Here is a 16,200-nt window from a genome sequence, read left to right on the forward strand (position 1 = left end):
CTTATGGGAGTACATAATGGTCAACTCACACGATTTAACTTGATTTCAAGTGTGAATTGCTTAAAGTAACAGTGTAGTACTCTTCATTTCTGAAATTAAGTTGGCCTCTTGGTAGGAGAAGAGTAAAATAAACAAGGTATTAGAGATCTGATCTTGTCATTGTCTTGGAGAGGAGGAGCCATATCTGGAAAGGAGAATTCTCCTGATTATGTCCCAGCCTCAGGCTCTAACACTCCCACATAAGCCTGTCTGATTTGCTAGATCTCACACTTAGCAAAGATGAAGTATGAAGGTCAATGTCGGAAAGGAGCTGCCCATGCTCCAGCCCCAGGGAGAGAGAACTATTTTACAGTGCTGTTCTATCAAATTATCTTCCTGCCTTCTGTTTGGAATAACTCCCAGATCCTAATAAGGAAAGAAAAACATGACTACCCAAATTGACATTTATCTAGGCTTATTTATATGTTAAACTTACGGTAGCTGGGGACTTGACACCAACTCATGATGATACTGTGTATGTCAGGGAAGAACTGTGTTCCAGACAGGTTTCAATGACTGTTTTTCCAGAAGTGGGTCACCAGCACTTTTTACTGAGGAATCCCCTCCATACATAGAGTGGACAGGGATGGGCAACTTGGACTTTGACTACCCATAATGGAGGGGCTACAGAGGCAAGAAGTGACTGGCTTACAAGCTCTCAAGAGGGAACCTAGATACAGAGGGTGTGGGGGAAGGTTGAATCTCCACTGAGTAATATCCTATCTGTCTAGGTGGGACTAATGAAAGGAAATGCAGATAGGTCTCCGGTGAGACAACAGTGAGTAATTGTTATCAAGACTGATTGTGAAGATTGGATACGTAAAGGTCGACAGTTTGTGGCAAGGGCAGGGGTATGATTTACTTTACAGTCTAGGAATGGAGTACCCTGGAACCATCAAGGGAGAGGAACAGAGAGCAGAAACCTGCCTAGAGAAGCAGTAACGCCAGAGATGTAGGCAGAGACGATGATGTGGAGAGATGGAGTGGCTGGGGACTTTGGATCCAGAGAGGGCGAGAAGCTGTATGCTGTCAACCAGGGGAGTGGGCTTGCAGGGTATACCCTCTGGTTGGTTGATGATGCATGGAGGGGATCATAGTCATGGCAGTGAAGCGATGTACAATAGGATGAATGTAAAGCTAATGTTCTCCCAAGTAAACTATCCCATAGTTCACAATGAAACTTTTTATTTTTTTTATTTTTTAAATGACACACGCAGGTTCCAAACATACATTTCCCAATAATTCCACTGATAGAACAAATATGCTTACTAGATGTCTTAGACTGGGTTCTCTAGAGTGGCAAAGCCAGTAAAATGTATATACAAGGAAGCTTCAAAAAGTGCATGGAAAATGGAGTTAAAAGATAATAAAATTTGCCTATGAATTTTAGAAGTCCCCTCTATAAGTCAGTCCTTAGGCTATAAATGAGATTTGTTTCTCACTGTGTGTTTAAGAATTTGTAAGACAGTCAGAACAGGTGCATGTGGTTCTTCTTATCCTTTGTTGTTATTGTCAGATGCCATCAAGTAGGCACCAACTCATAGAAATGCTGTATAGGTTTTAATGGTGTGGCTGATGAGTTTGAACCACTGAACTTGTAGTTCAAACCAACCTTGAGGTCTAGTGCTTTACCGCAGAGAGCCACACCAGAACTCCTTATTTAGAGTTACTTTAGTTTAATAAAACAAACAAACAACAACAACCAAAAGAAGAAAAAAAAGAAAAAAAAACTGACCCAAGCCTTTTCAATGATACAAAAGGTACAGGTGCAGCAAGTGGAAATTAGTGAGAAGATTTTGTTGAGAGTAGGAATTAGTTCAGTTCCTTCAAAGTGAAGGAAATTTTACACACAGAAAAGCAGTTTCAAAGATGGCAATACCACTTTCAAAAATGGTGGCAGGCCACATCACTTTGAATATACATGGCTCTGTACAATCCTGACAAACTATGGACAGCATTGCATAGACTAAGGATTCCTGAACACTTAAGTGTGCTTACAAGGAACCTGTACATAGACCAAGAGTCAGTTGTTCAAACAAAACAAGGGAACACTGAGTGTTTTAAAATTAGGAAAGGTATGTTCAAGGATTGCATTCTTGCACCATACTTATTCAAGCTGTGTGCTAATCACATAATAAAAGAAGCTAAATTATATGAAGAAAAGTATGGCATCAGAATTAGAAGAAGACATTAACAATCTACGATATGCAGATGATACAACCTTGCTTACTGAAAGTGAAGAGGACTTAAAATACTTGCTGATGACGATCAAAGACCACAGTCTTCAGTATGTAAAGAAAACAAACATCCTTACCATCGGACCAATAAACAACATCCATATAAATGAAAGAAAGTTTGAAACTGTCAAATACTTCATTTTGTTTGATCAGCCATTAACACTCATGGAAATTGCATTCAAGAAATCAAATGAAATATTACATTAAGCAAATCTGCTTCATCAAACCTTTTTAAAGTATTCAAGAGCAAAACATTCAGTTTGAGGTGTAAGGTGCACCTGACCCAAACCATGGTATTTTCAATAACCTCATACACATGTGAAAGTTGGACAGCGAAAAAGGAAGACTATAGAAGAATTGATGCATTTGAGCTACAGTGTTGGAGCAGAGTATTAAAAGTACTGTGGGTTGCCAAAAGGACAAACAAATCTATGTTGCAAGATGTACAACCAGAATGTTACTTAGAAGCCCGGATGGTCAGACTTCATTTGTCATACTTTGGACATTTTGTTAGGAAACACCAATGGAAAGCTATCATGTTTGGTAAAGAGGAAGGTTGAAGAAACAGAGGAAGACCCCATTGGCACAGTGGAAGCAACAATGGGCTCAAACGTAGCAATAATTGGGAGGTTGGTGCAGGACTGGACAGTGTTTCATTCTGTTGTACATAGGAACAGTACCAACTCGATGGCACCTAAGAAGAACAACACAGCCCTGCCAGTAATCCAATCTTACCCATTAGGCACCTGAAAGGGCTTATTTTGCATCTTCCAACACTCCCATTCCAATGCTTCAAACTGTAATTTTGTCCATTACAGTTACTGTGACAAATCCCCCAAATTGTATAGATTCCAGTCTGCTCCAATTTCACTTCATTGGCAATGACAGAACCAATTTAAAGTTATGCATTCAACTGCAATTAGGAGTTGTCTGTACATCAAATATTCATTACCTGGGGATGCCTGAATATAAAATATAGTTATTGAATGCCATTGAGTCAGTTCTGACTCACCGTCACTCTGTATAGCATTTCTAAGGAGTGATGGTGGGTTTGAACCACTGACCTTGTGGTTAGCTGTCTAGGGCCTATCCTACAGTGTCATGCAAGGGCCCCATAAATATATATATGTTGCTGTTGTTATTGTTAAGAACAGTCAAGTCAGTTCTGACTCCTAGAGTCCCTGTATAGGGTCTCTGAGGAACAGATGGTGAGTTTGAATTGTGGTACAACTTGACCTTGTTGTCCAATGCTTTATTCTAGAGTGCTTCACCAAGACTCTATGTTGTTGTTAGGTGCCATTGAGTCTGTGTTGACTCATAGCAACCCTATGCACAACAGAACAAAACGCCCTGTCCTGGGCTAGCCTCACAGTTGTTGCCACACTTGAGCCCATTGATGCTGCCATATTTCCAATCCATCTCACTGGGGGGTCTTCCTCTTTTTCTCTAAGCCCCAACCTTACCAAACATTATATTCTTCTCTAGTGAATGATTCCCTCCTGACAATATGTCTGAGGTATAAGAAATGAAGTTTAACCAACCTGGCCTGCAAGGAATACTCTGGCTATAGTTTTTCCAACACAGATATGTTCTTTTGGCAGCCCAAAAGAACACCTTAACTCAAATGCATCAATTTTTCTATGATCTTCCTTATTCACTGTCCAGGTTTTGCATGCATATGAGGTTATAGAAAATACCATGGCTTGGGTCAGGCACACCTTAGTCCTCAAGCTGACATCTTTGTTCTTCACACTGTAAAAAGTTCCTGTGCAGCATATTTGCCTAATGCAATATGTCATTTGATTTCTTGACTGCTGCTTCCATGAGTGTTGATGGTTGATCCAAGAAGAATAAAGTCCTTGACAACTTCAATCTTTTCTCCATTCATAAGAATGTTGTTTGTTGGTCCAGTGGTGAGGATTTTTGGCTTCTTTACATTGAGATGCAATCCATGCTGAAGACTGTGTTTTTCTATCTTCATCAGTAAATATTTTAAGTCCTCTTCACTTTCAGCAAGACTCTGTAGAAAGGTATCTAATTCAAGTAACTGAGTCTGGCGGGTGTGGAGGCTGGAAACTCCAAAATCCATGGGTCAGGTATCAGAATGGATACTGCATTTGACTTGTGGGTGCAAGGGTTTGGTGAACCCAAAATATGCATGTCAGGCAAAAGGCTACTAACTCATGTTCCAATAACTGGAAGTCACATGATGACAAATTGGAAACAGGATTGATAGCAAGAATAGGAGCTATGCTAGAATGTTCATACATACTGAATACAAGTCAAATTCCTGAGTAAAAATTTATTTTACAATTAATTGGCTGATCACATCAGATCATATCATGAAAGTGATTACATTATTTTACATGATCGAAGAACAATCAGTATAAGTCTGCCAAATCACCAAGAATCATAACCTAATGAACTTGACCTATAACATTAATCATCACAACAATCTAGTTGATTTCTGCATTTATAAAAATGTGTTTGTATACAAACTATCTCTATGATGTGGTACAGATGTTCAGAAAGACAGGACAGTGAGAGTAAAGGTGAATCAAGGCTGACTGCAAAACGAATGTCTCTGGCATGGTCATGCACGTTCTGTGTCTAAGCAGCTACATGTGTAAAACAGAATCTCAGAGTCGTGTTTATAAATTTCTGAATGGAAAACTCATTTTCTCTGTGAGCTTTCACCTAAACCATGATCAAACAACAATAAAATGTAAAGAATTTTGGAAAATGTATTTTAAATGTTGATGAAGTATTAGGTTAGCAACCATTCTTCAGTACTTTTTATTAAATAATAATAATAAAATAACCTAGTCTATTTCCCCACCAGGCTGTTAGAATTATCACATATGTGCAAATATATGTATATACATACGTGGATGCACATACCTTTGTGTGCACCTCCGTTTACATATAAGCGTATTATGCCCATATGTGTCATACCTTCCTGTGTGCTCATATATGTGTTTTGTAAATAGAATGATTCATTCAGATGATTTTGTAATTTGCTTCTAACCAATAATAATACGTTTATTTGGTTTCCATTTCTCTCTCTACCTAATATTTATTAAGATAATAACAATTTGTTGTAGAACACCCATACTAAAAAAAAAAAAAAAAAAAAATCCAGATAAGGATCTTCCTTTTATACTATCACTTATACATTTTACCCAAAATGCTGCATCATCCTGTTTGTTTAAGAGGATGATAAAATAAAACTATTCTATTGTTTCTAAGCTTAAAAAGCTGGAGTTTTCATTTACAGTGCTGGTGACATAGAATCTGAATTCACACATCCAAATGGAAGATTCAGAATTTGAGTTCATGGATTCTCTTCCATTTAGAATCAAATGGTTTAACCATGTCTCCATGGGCTGTTGTGTGTTTTTTTCTGAATGGTGGCTATGGGGGAATTTCTATACTTTTTCACATCCTGTTGATATTTTACACATTAGACAATGTTGCTGCTGATCTTATTAGTGGTTATCAAGTTGGCTTCAACTCATGACATCCTCTTGGAAACATTGTCCAGTCTGACACCATCTCCTTGGTCTTTGGTTTGTTTCAGTGTGATGTGTCAGTGCATCTCACTGAGGAATTCCCTGGTCAAAGGAATTCCCTCTGCTTTACTAAACATGATGTCCTTTTTTAGCAATCAGTCTGTTTCAATGACTTGTCCAAAGTAAATGAGCTGAAGATTCATCATCCTTGCTTCCAAAGAGAACTGTGATTCTATTTCTCCTCACCATTTGTGATTTATTCATTCTGGCAATTCATGATATATTCAATATTCTTCACCAACATAACATTCCAGATCTTCTTTTAGATTGATGTTGTTGGTAGATGCTGTTGTGTTGATACCGACTCACAGCAATCCTAGGCACCACAGAACAAATCACAGGCTGGCCCTGCACAAACCTCACAGTCATGATCTTCTTGAGCCCATTGCTGTTCCACTTGTGCCAATTCATCTCATTTGGGATACTTGATCTTTTTCTGTTGCCTTCCACTTCACCAAACATGTTATCTATCCTTCTCCAGGGACTGGTTCCTTCTGATAAGATGTCCAAAGGAAGAGATACAAAGTCTGGCCATCCAACCTTCCAAGTAGCATTCTGGCTTTACTTCTTTCAACACAAATTGGTTTGTTCTATAGGCAGAACAAATATTGTTATCCAACACCATAACTCAAATGAATCAATTCTTCTATGGTCTTCCTTATTCACTGTCTTACTTTCACATGCATATAAGGCTATTGAAAATATCATGGCATGGGTCTTGTGCACCTTAGTCTTCAAACTGACATCTTGCTCTTACACACTTTAAAGAAGTCTTGTGCAGCAGATTTATCTGATGCAATACGTCATTTGATTTCTTGACTGCTACTTCCCTGAGTGTTGATGGTTGATCCAAGCAAAATGATGTTTTTGACAACTTCAATCTTTTCTTCATTTATATGATATTTTTTATTGGTCCAGTGGTGAAGATTTTTTTTATCTTTACACTGAGTATCAAAGGATGTGGTCTTTGATCTTGAAGACCTGGGGAGTATGGGGGAAGGATTGCATGGATGGGATTGTAACCATGGCAATGAGACAATATACAATAGAATGAATGTAAAACTAATGTTCTCCCATGTAAACTATCACATAATTCACAATAAAACATTAAAAAAAAAATATTTTCAGTATCTTCACTTTCAGCAAGCAAGATTGTATCATTGACTTTCACAGGTTGTTAATGAATCTTCTTCCATTCCTGATGTCACATTTTTCTTCGTATAATCCAGCTTCTCAGCCTATGTGATTAGCATACAACTTAAAAAAATAAGGTGAAACAATACAGCCCTGGGTCACACCTCTCTTCATTTTAAACCAGTCAGTGTTCCCTTGTTCTGTTTGAACAAATGCTTTGTGGTCTATAGACAGGTTCCTCATAAGCATAATTAAGTGTTCCAGAGTATTCATTCTATCAAATGTTGTCCATAGCTTGTCATAATCCAATCAATACAAAGCCTTTGCATAGTCAATAAAGCACAGGTAAATATCTTTCTGGTATTCTCTGCTTTCAGCCAAGATCCATTGGACATCAGCAATGATATCCCTTGTTCCACACCCTTTTCTGAAAGTGGTGCGAACCTCTGGAAGTTCTCTGTCAATGTATGCTTTTAGTAATTATTTTTATAATCTTTAACATAATTTTACATGCATGCAATATTAATGATATTGTCCAATGATTTCCACATTCCATTAGATAACTCTCTTTGGAATGGGCACAGATAGAGATCTTTTCCAATCTGTTGGGCAAGTAGTTGTCTTCCAAATTTCTTAACATAGAGTGCTGTATCGTTTTGTTGAAAGATTTCAATTCGTATTCTATAAATTCCTGGTACCTTGTCTTTGACAATATTTTCAATGCACCTTGGATTTCTTCTTTCAGTATCATTGACTCATGATCGTATGCTACCTCTTGAAATGTTTGAACATTGATCATTTCTTTTTGGTGTGGTGACTGTGTATTCCTTCCATCTTCTTTTGAAGCTTTCTGTTTCATTCAATATTTTGCCTATAAGCCAAGGCATGATTTTTTTTCTTCAGTTCCCTCAGTTTGAGAAATGCTGAGTGTATTCTTCCCTTTTGAATTTCCAATTCTAGGTTTTTGCACATTTTGCTGTAATATTTGAATTCCTATTCTTGAGCTCCTTTGAATGTTTCTATTCAGCCCTTTTTCCTCCTCATTTCTTCCTTTTTTTTTTGTCTCTATGCTGGAAAACATGTTTCAATGTATCTTCTGATACCACTTTTGGTCTTTTCTTTTTTTCTTGTCTTCTTAATTACCTTTTGCTTTCTTCCTGTATGATGTCATTCCACAACTCTTCTGGTCTTCAGTTTTTAGTGTCTAATGAATTGACTCTGTTCTTCAGATGATCTCTAAATTCGGGTGGGATATGTTCAAGATCATATTTTGACTCTTGTGAACTTGTTTTAATTTTCTTTAGCTTCAGCCTGAACTTAAGTATGAGTAATTGATGGCTTCTTCCACAGTCTACTTCTGGCATTATTTTCCTGATGATATGGAGCTTTTCCACTGTATTTTTTCCACAGATGTTGGCAATTTGATTTCTGTGTAAGCTGTTTGTTGAGGTCCTTGTGCATGGTCATCTTTTATGCTTTTTAAAATAGGTAATTGCAATAAAAAATTAATGGTCTTGCAACATTTCAGTATTATCCAGCATCATTTCTATCAGTAAGGCCATATTTTCGAACTACTGGATACATCTACTAAAATTAAGCATGTATTGCTTATTACTTCTTGGTATACAAATGACAGAAGAGTTTCCATAAGTTCACAAAACCTGTGGATAAAAAGATCTATGATAGCATTCTCTGTAATGGTGTGAAATTGGAAGCAAACAAACTGTTAGGAGCAATGTGATTAAAATAAATCAGGTTATGTTTGTCAAATGAATATTATATATCACTGATGAATAAGACAAAGCCAAAGAAGGCAGACACAATAGAGTTCCTTCTGGATGAATCATTCACTTTAGTTCAAAACCAAGCAGCTATTGCTTAATGAAAAATGTCAGAATACTGATTATATGCATACTTCAGAGATATTGTGGGTTTAGTTCAAGTGATTGTTGGAATAAAGTGAATTACATGGATTTTTTTTTTCCCCTTTGGTATCCTGTTGTTGTTGTTAAGTGCCGTCTAGTGAGTTCTGACCCAAAGCAACCCTGAACAGGGTTTCCAAGGCTGTAAATCTTTACAGGAACAGAAAGCCTCATCTTTGTCCTGCAGAGCAGTTGGTAGTTTTGAACTGCTGACCTTGCTGTTCACAGCCCGATTCATAGCCACTATGCTGCCAGAGCTCCTTGGTTTCCTAGCACATATAAAAGTTATGTTTGCAGTATACACTTGTCTATCCTGTGCACAACATCATTATAAAAAGGTTGAAACATTGCGAGAATGACCAAAATGGGATGCAGAGACACTAGGGGAGCACGTGCTGTGGAAAGATCATACCAATAGACTTGCTTACTGCAGAGTTGCCACAGACCACCCATTTGTAAAAACACAGTATCTGTGAAGTGCCATAAATTGAAGTACAACGAACAAGGTGCATCTTTCTGTACTTTCAGGGAAACTGAAAACTGGCAGAAGCCCAATGGATGAGTTGAAGGTATTTCTTGGTCTCTCAGTATACACTCTGTAAAAATAAACTCGCCCAGTAACAATATGCGTACTTTTCTGCAGGAAAACTCTATTTAATTAGTACATCAACCTTAACAAGAAAAAAAAAAAAAAACAGCGTCTGGGTGCAGAGATGGGTCTATTGGCCTGACAATCTATGTGTGGATTTCTGTGTATCCCATGGCTTCTGTGCCCCTTGGTGCCTAACACTCTGGAAATACAAAGTAGAAGCTCAAGAAACTTGTGAGTAAAGGAAGGAAAGAAGGAAGAAGCAAAAAATTGCATCCAATTTCATATCTCACAAAAAGGAAATAGATTCAGTCCATACTTCTCATTCTGGTCAAAACATGCATTTCAAGTCACTAAATCATTGGCCTTTAAAATACAAGTGGCAACAGTGGCTTAATTGATAGATTTGCAAGTTCATTTTCTTAACATGAATGTAAAATGGTGTTGGGCCTTCAGCTTTTAACATCTGTTATTAGTGAACCTCAATAAAAATTGAAAAACAGTCTCCATGTTTATTAAATTATCACATGATGTGTTTCCAGAAATCACACATTTTCCAGACTTTGTGTGAAATGAGAGGTGTTAGAGTTTTGTTTTGTTTTTGGCAAATGTGAGGGAATTTCTTAACGTGTTTTCACTTATACAAACCCATAAAAACATATTTTTCCTAATTCAAAAAACACTTTTGAGGACTTCTAACAAAATTGGCTGGTTCTGAAATTCTAGCTTGGCACGTAAATAATGTTTGAAGCAGTGTTGATGCTTTGCTGAATTAAAAATGCAGTTTAAACGCAAGCTAAGCTAGTTGTTAACATTGCTGAATGTCATGTCGAGCCAGTGAACAGTTGAGTCACTGTGCATATAGGCTGTCTGCAGGCAGTATTCACCTAATTAAATGTGCATGCAATAGAGTCATTGCTCCACTGCACTGTTGAGTATTTCATATCCCCATCAAGTTCAGAGTACATTTGTAAAAGTAAAAGTTCATTTCTCATAAGAATGCAAGCCTACATTTTGTAGTTAGTTAGTGCTCTTGTTTCTATGTAGAACATGTTTTGACTGTGTATACAGCCATTCAAAGGGCCCTGATGGCAAAATGGTTAGGAAAAAAAACCTATAGATCTGCTCCCATGAAAACACAGCCTTAAAAATCCCTCTGAGGTAGATCGACTCCATTACATGGGGTCTGTAGATGAGACACTTGATTTGGCAACATGCAACAAAAACAACAGGGTCCTTCAAAATGTCAGAATGAAAAGGTGAAAGTTCATCCACTGTTTTCAAATATCTGGTTTTCTGAGCACAGGTGTTTTTATAGGTGTATAAAAAACTTATACTTTTACAAATGCATTCTGAACTTGATATTTATATGTATGGATTGGAATGAATTGATATACTAATATTCATAGAGAAGATGAAGACTGAGGCTGCAACTTTTAAAACTTTTCTGCTGTCATTAAGTGATGTGGAGTTGGTTCTGACTCATAGAAACCCTGTTGAGGGTTTCTGAGGAGCTTCTGGTGAATTTCAACCACAGACCTTGAGGTTCAAACTGGCCTTGCGGTCCAGTGCTTATACTACAGAGCCACACCAGGACTCCTTTACTAAACTTGTTGTTAAGTGACGTTGAATCCATTCCGACCTATAGCAATCCTGTATAGGGTTTTCAATGAGAAGCTGGTGAGTTTCAACCACCAACCTTGCAGTTCAAACAATTTTGCAGTCTGATGCATTAGCCCACAGTGCCACAGGAGGACTCCAGACATGTTGTTGTTGTTGTTGTTGTTGTTGTTAAGTGCCATCGAGTCGATCCTAATTCATAGAGACTCTATGCACAACTAAACTTAAACTCTCCCAAACATTTTTTAGCACTGACACAGTGAGTAATTTAACTAGAAAATATGTCAGATCCTGAGCATCTCTTTATAAAATATATTGATCAGTACAATTAATGTATTGTTGCATATGTTTAATCTAAGTCCTGGTGTGGCACTGCAGGAGAATGCACTGGACTGCACCATCAGCTTGAACTGCAAGGTCAGCAGTTCAAGCCAACCAGCCAATTCTTGGAAACCCTAAACAGGGTTGCTATGAGTCAAAACTGACTCAACATCACTTAACAACAACTAAAAAATGTCTAAGGATTCTAAAGACTCTGGTAATTGAACACAGCAGCAATTTTTCTCAAGCTTTACTTATTTACTTCTCCCTAATTTCTTTATTGAACAATGATACTTTGCCCATAAAGAAACCAACAAAATGTTCTGTTGTATTTCCTCTAAGACTGGTTTGTTCTTGCAAACCAGAAAAAACAACAAACCTACTGCCATTGAGTCAATTCCACAACAAGGGGACCCTACATGTTGGAGAGAAGAATTGAACTCTGAAAGATTTGCTTTGCTATGATATTTATGGAAGCAGATCACCAAGTCATCTTTCTACACAAACCCTAGGTGAGTTTGGACTGACGACATTTTAGTTAATGGTCATGTACAAAGTGTTTTGGTTACTATATGTCACATGGTCCATGGTATATTCAATATTCTTCACCAACACCAAAATTCAAATGCAATAATGATGTTCAAATCCTGTTAGTGAGAAAATTCTATAAGCAATAGATAACAGAATAGCCTTCTTGGAAACTGAGTTTAGCTTCCATTTCAAGTAGGAGTAGACTCTCAAGACAACAGGTGTGTTCCAGATATTAACCTAGATTCTAACTTCAATAGATTTCTTTGAGATTTATTTATATGAAGTTTCCATTCAATGTTGACCTAGACCAGGTGGTGGTGATTATGTGCCAAGGTGTTAGTTCAGACTTATAGTGACCCTATACACATATTCTGAGGCTGTAAATCATTTCAGAAACAGAAAGTCTCAGCTTTATACTGTGGAGTTGCTGACAGATTTGAACTGCTGACCTTGTGATAAACAGCTCAACTCATAAACCACTATGCTACCAGAGTTCCTTCTAGACGAAGATAAAAAGATAATAGTGACCAAGGAATCATCAAGTATTCCTTGAGCTTGAGCTCATGCCCAAGCAGTATAGAGTGTGGCCAATTCTCACAAAGGGCCAGTTCTCACCATTAGATGCGATCTCTGCCATGTTGGTTATATGTATTGAAATGGCTGAAACAAAAACTACATTGAATCACCATAAAGATGATGGTTTTCCTGGAGACATACTGGACTTATATGTGGCTTTGCATAAGAGAAAAATAAGACTTTGTTGTATGAGTAAATAATAGTGTGATTACTACCTAGCCTATTCCAAAGAGGTGACCAATGGAATGTGGAAATCATTGGATAATTTCTTTGATATCCAATGAGAATAAAGTTTTGCTAAAGATAATACAGAAACGGCTACAATCATACATTGACATAGAACTCCCACAGGTTCAAGCTGGATTCAGAAGAGGCCGTGGAACGAGAGATATCATTGCTGATGTCAGATAGATCTTGGCTGAAAGCAGAGAATATCAGAAAGACGTTTATCTGTGCTTTATTGACTATACCAAGGCTTTCAATTCTGTGGATCATGACAAGCTATGGACAACATTGCGAAGTATGAGTATTCCAGAACACTTAATTGTGCTTATGAGGAATCTGTACCTGGACCAAGAAACAGATGTTTGAAGAGATCATGGAAACACTGAATCCTAGCAATGAGAATCCATTCCATATTTGAGTGTTTCCACTGCTGACTGTTTGTCTATTGCAATTTTTGTCAGTGTTGATTTGTTGTACTTTATTTTTGTTTTGTTTTGTCACAGGGCTGTGATTTAGAAACAGACAAAACAATAAATTGTCTGGTCTTCAGTTTCTTTCAGTCTTGAATAGATTCCTCACACTTTTTCTTGAATAATATTTTTTTTTTTTCAAAAAATTATTCTGTGGTCCTTGAAGACTAAACCACTCCATGCCTGTTAATAAATCCATGCCAATGCAGCAGCTCCCTTCCCTTTACGCTGTTGTTGTTGTTGTTGTTAATTGTCTCAAGTCAATTGTGACTCATGGTGAACCCATAAGTGTCATAGTACAATAACCTCCAGAAGGCTTTCAAGGTTGTGAATTTTTACTGGCAGATCATTACTCCTGTCTTCCAAGGCACCTCTGCATAGGTTTGAACCACTAACCTTTTGGCTAGTAGTTCAGTGCTTAACTCTGCCACACAGGGAACACTCTAAATATGCCATGTTATACTTAACATATTGAAATACTCTTGTCCTTCTTCAGGAGTAACACATAGTTGTGAGTTTGGAAAGGTTGAGGACTGATCAAGAGAAAATATATGGCCATATGATAATATCATTGCACACACACACACACAAAAACTATGTATTGGGGTCAACACATTGACACCTTCAAGCAGGGTTATGGTCCTGCACAACAGAAGTGATTACAGAGTTCAGTTAAATTCCCAGACAGGGAAAAGGTAAGGGGCTCCTGTAGAAGAGGAAAATGGGGATTACATATAAGCAGACAATGTCATTCTGTAGCAAGGTGGGAACTCACTTGGAGGCATCTCCAAGGACAACAGTAACTTGGAGTTCTTATAGCTACTTGTTTTTATATTATCTAGAACATCATGCTTGGCAAAGTGGAGGGTGAGCAAAAAAAAAGAGAAAGACACCTCTTCCCACACAGACAATGACACAGTGACAGATACAATTATAAGGATGGTTCAGGACTCGGTAGAGTTTTATTCTGCTGTGTATAGATAAGGTCGCTATGAGTCAGAGTCAACTGGACAGCTCCTAACAACAACAGAGCTACCAGATGTTATACGCATTGTATAGGATATGTAAAGCAAGGAGGTTCTGAATGGCTAAAAGTTTGCTTTCACTACAAAATCATAGAAAACTTTATGAAAAACAAAAAACTACCAAGATGATTCTTGACATATCTTTGAATCTCTCTAACCCTTCCCCAAAAAAATTCACTCTTTGATGTACCCCGTGTCAAAATGATAGTTTTTGCATCCTTGAGGGACTCATTTCTTATTCCATTTCAATGTTCTTTGAGTTTGGTGAACAAAGACAAGTCCAAAAGAACTAGATATGCTGTAACATGGATGAAGTAAAGTTTCCCAATGAAATTTTCTTAGATTAGCCCTTGTTACTGTTACAGAACTAACAGGTATATTGTCTTGATGGAAAAAAAATTGATAAGCCCAATATTTCTGGACTTATTCTGTTTGATACAGTTTTCAATTTTCTTACAATTGCTTCCTAAAACCTACTGTGATAATCCTATGTTCCTGGAAAAATTATCCTTTTGTAATCTCTACAAATAGTTGCTGTAAACTTCTAAGGAATCCTCTACATGGAATTTGCCTTTCAGGTCTTCCTGACTTTCTTAAAATGTTTGATTAATCTGAAAACTGTTGTTTTACGTAGGGCAGCATTCCTATTAACTAACTGCAAAAGTTCAGTGATTTGGAAAGATTCCACTTGAGTTTTGTAACATTTTTATATTAGCCCTCACCTAAAATTAATTTTTCCATGGCACTAAATTTACCCTTTTTTGGAAAGTATCACCACTCAACTATCAGTTAGTCACACTCTGGTGGCTTGTGAGTTGCTGTGATTATGAAACTTATTGTTGTTGTTATTGTTAAGCGCTGTCGAGTCAGTTCCAACCCATAGTGACCTTGTACAGGGTTTCAAAAGAGTGACTGGTGAGCTTGAACCACAAACCTTGTAGTTCAGATTGCTTAGTACTCTGGTGCATTCACTCACAGCTCCACACCAGAAGCTATAATACTAGTATTTTAAATATCAGCAAGGTCAACCATGGTCGACAGGTTTCAGATGAGCTTCCAGATGAAGACAGACTAGGAAGAAGGACAGATGAAGTGCTTCTGCATAACAGAGAAATGCTGTCAGCTATACTGCTGGAAAATGAGCCCCTCAGGTTGGAAGGCAATCAAAATGCAACTGGGGAAGAACTGGCCCCTCAAAGTGGAGTAAAGCACATAGGACCTTCATTTGTTGATGGGGTAAAATTCAAAATGAAGAAAAACAGCTGTAAATATCCATTAAAAATCAGAACATGGAATGTATGAAGTATGAACCTAGGATAATTGGAAATTGTCAAAAATGAAATAAAACACATAAACATCAATATCTTAGGCATTAGTGAGCTGAAAGGGACTAATATTAGCAATTTTGAATCTGACAACTACATGGTTGTTGTCATGGTTACTATGCCGGGAATGACATGGTTACTATGCCGGGAATGACAAATTGAAGAGGAATGGTGATGCATTCATTGTCAACAAGAACATATCCAGATCAATCATGAGGTACAATGCTGTCTGTGATAGGATAATATCCATGCGCCTACAGGAATGCCTAGTTAGTACCACTATTATTCAGATTTATGCACCAAACACTAAAGCCAGTAAGGATGAAATAGAAGAATTCTGCCAATTTCTTTAATCTGAAATTGATCAAATATGCAATCAAGATGTATTGCTCATTACTGGTGATTGGAATGCAAAGGTTGGGAGCAAAGAGGAAGGACTAGTAGTTGGAAAATATAGCCTTGGTGATAGAAATGATGCTGGAAATCACATGATAGAATTCTGCAAGCTCAATGATTTGTTCATTCAAATTCCTTCTTTAGACAGCATAAGATATGGCTATACACATGGACCTCACCAGATGGAATACAAAGAAATCAAATTGACTACATCTGTG

The sequence above is a fragment of the Chrysochloris asiatica genome, unplaced genomic scaffold (assembly GCF_000296735.1).
Source record: "Chrysochloris asiatica unplaced genomic scaffold, ChrAsi1.0 scaffold00195, whole genome shotgun sequence".
Lineage (NCBI taxonomy): Eukaryota > Metazoa > Chordata > Mammalia > Afrosoricida > Chrysochloridae > Chrysochloris > Chrysochloris asiatica.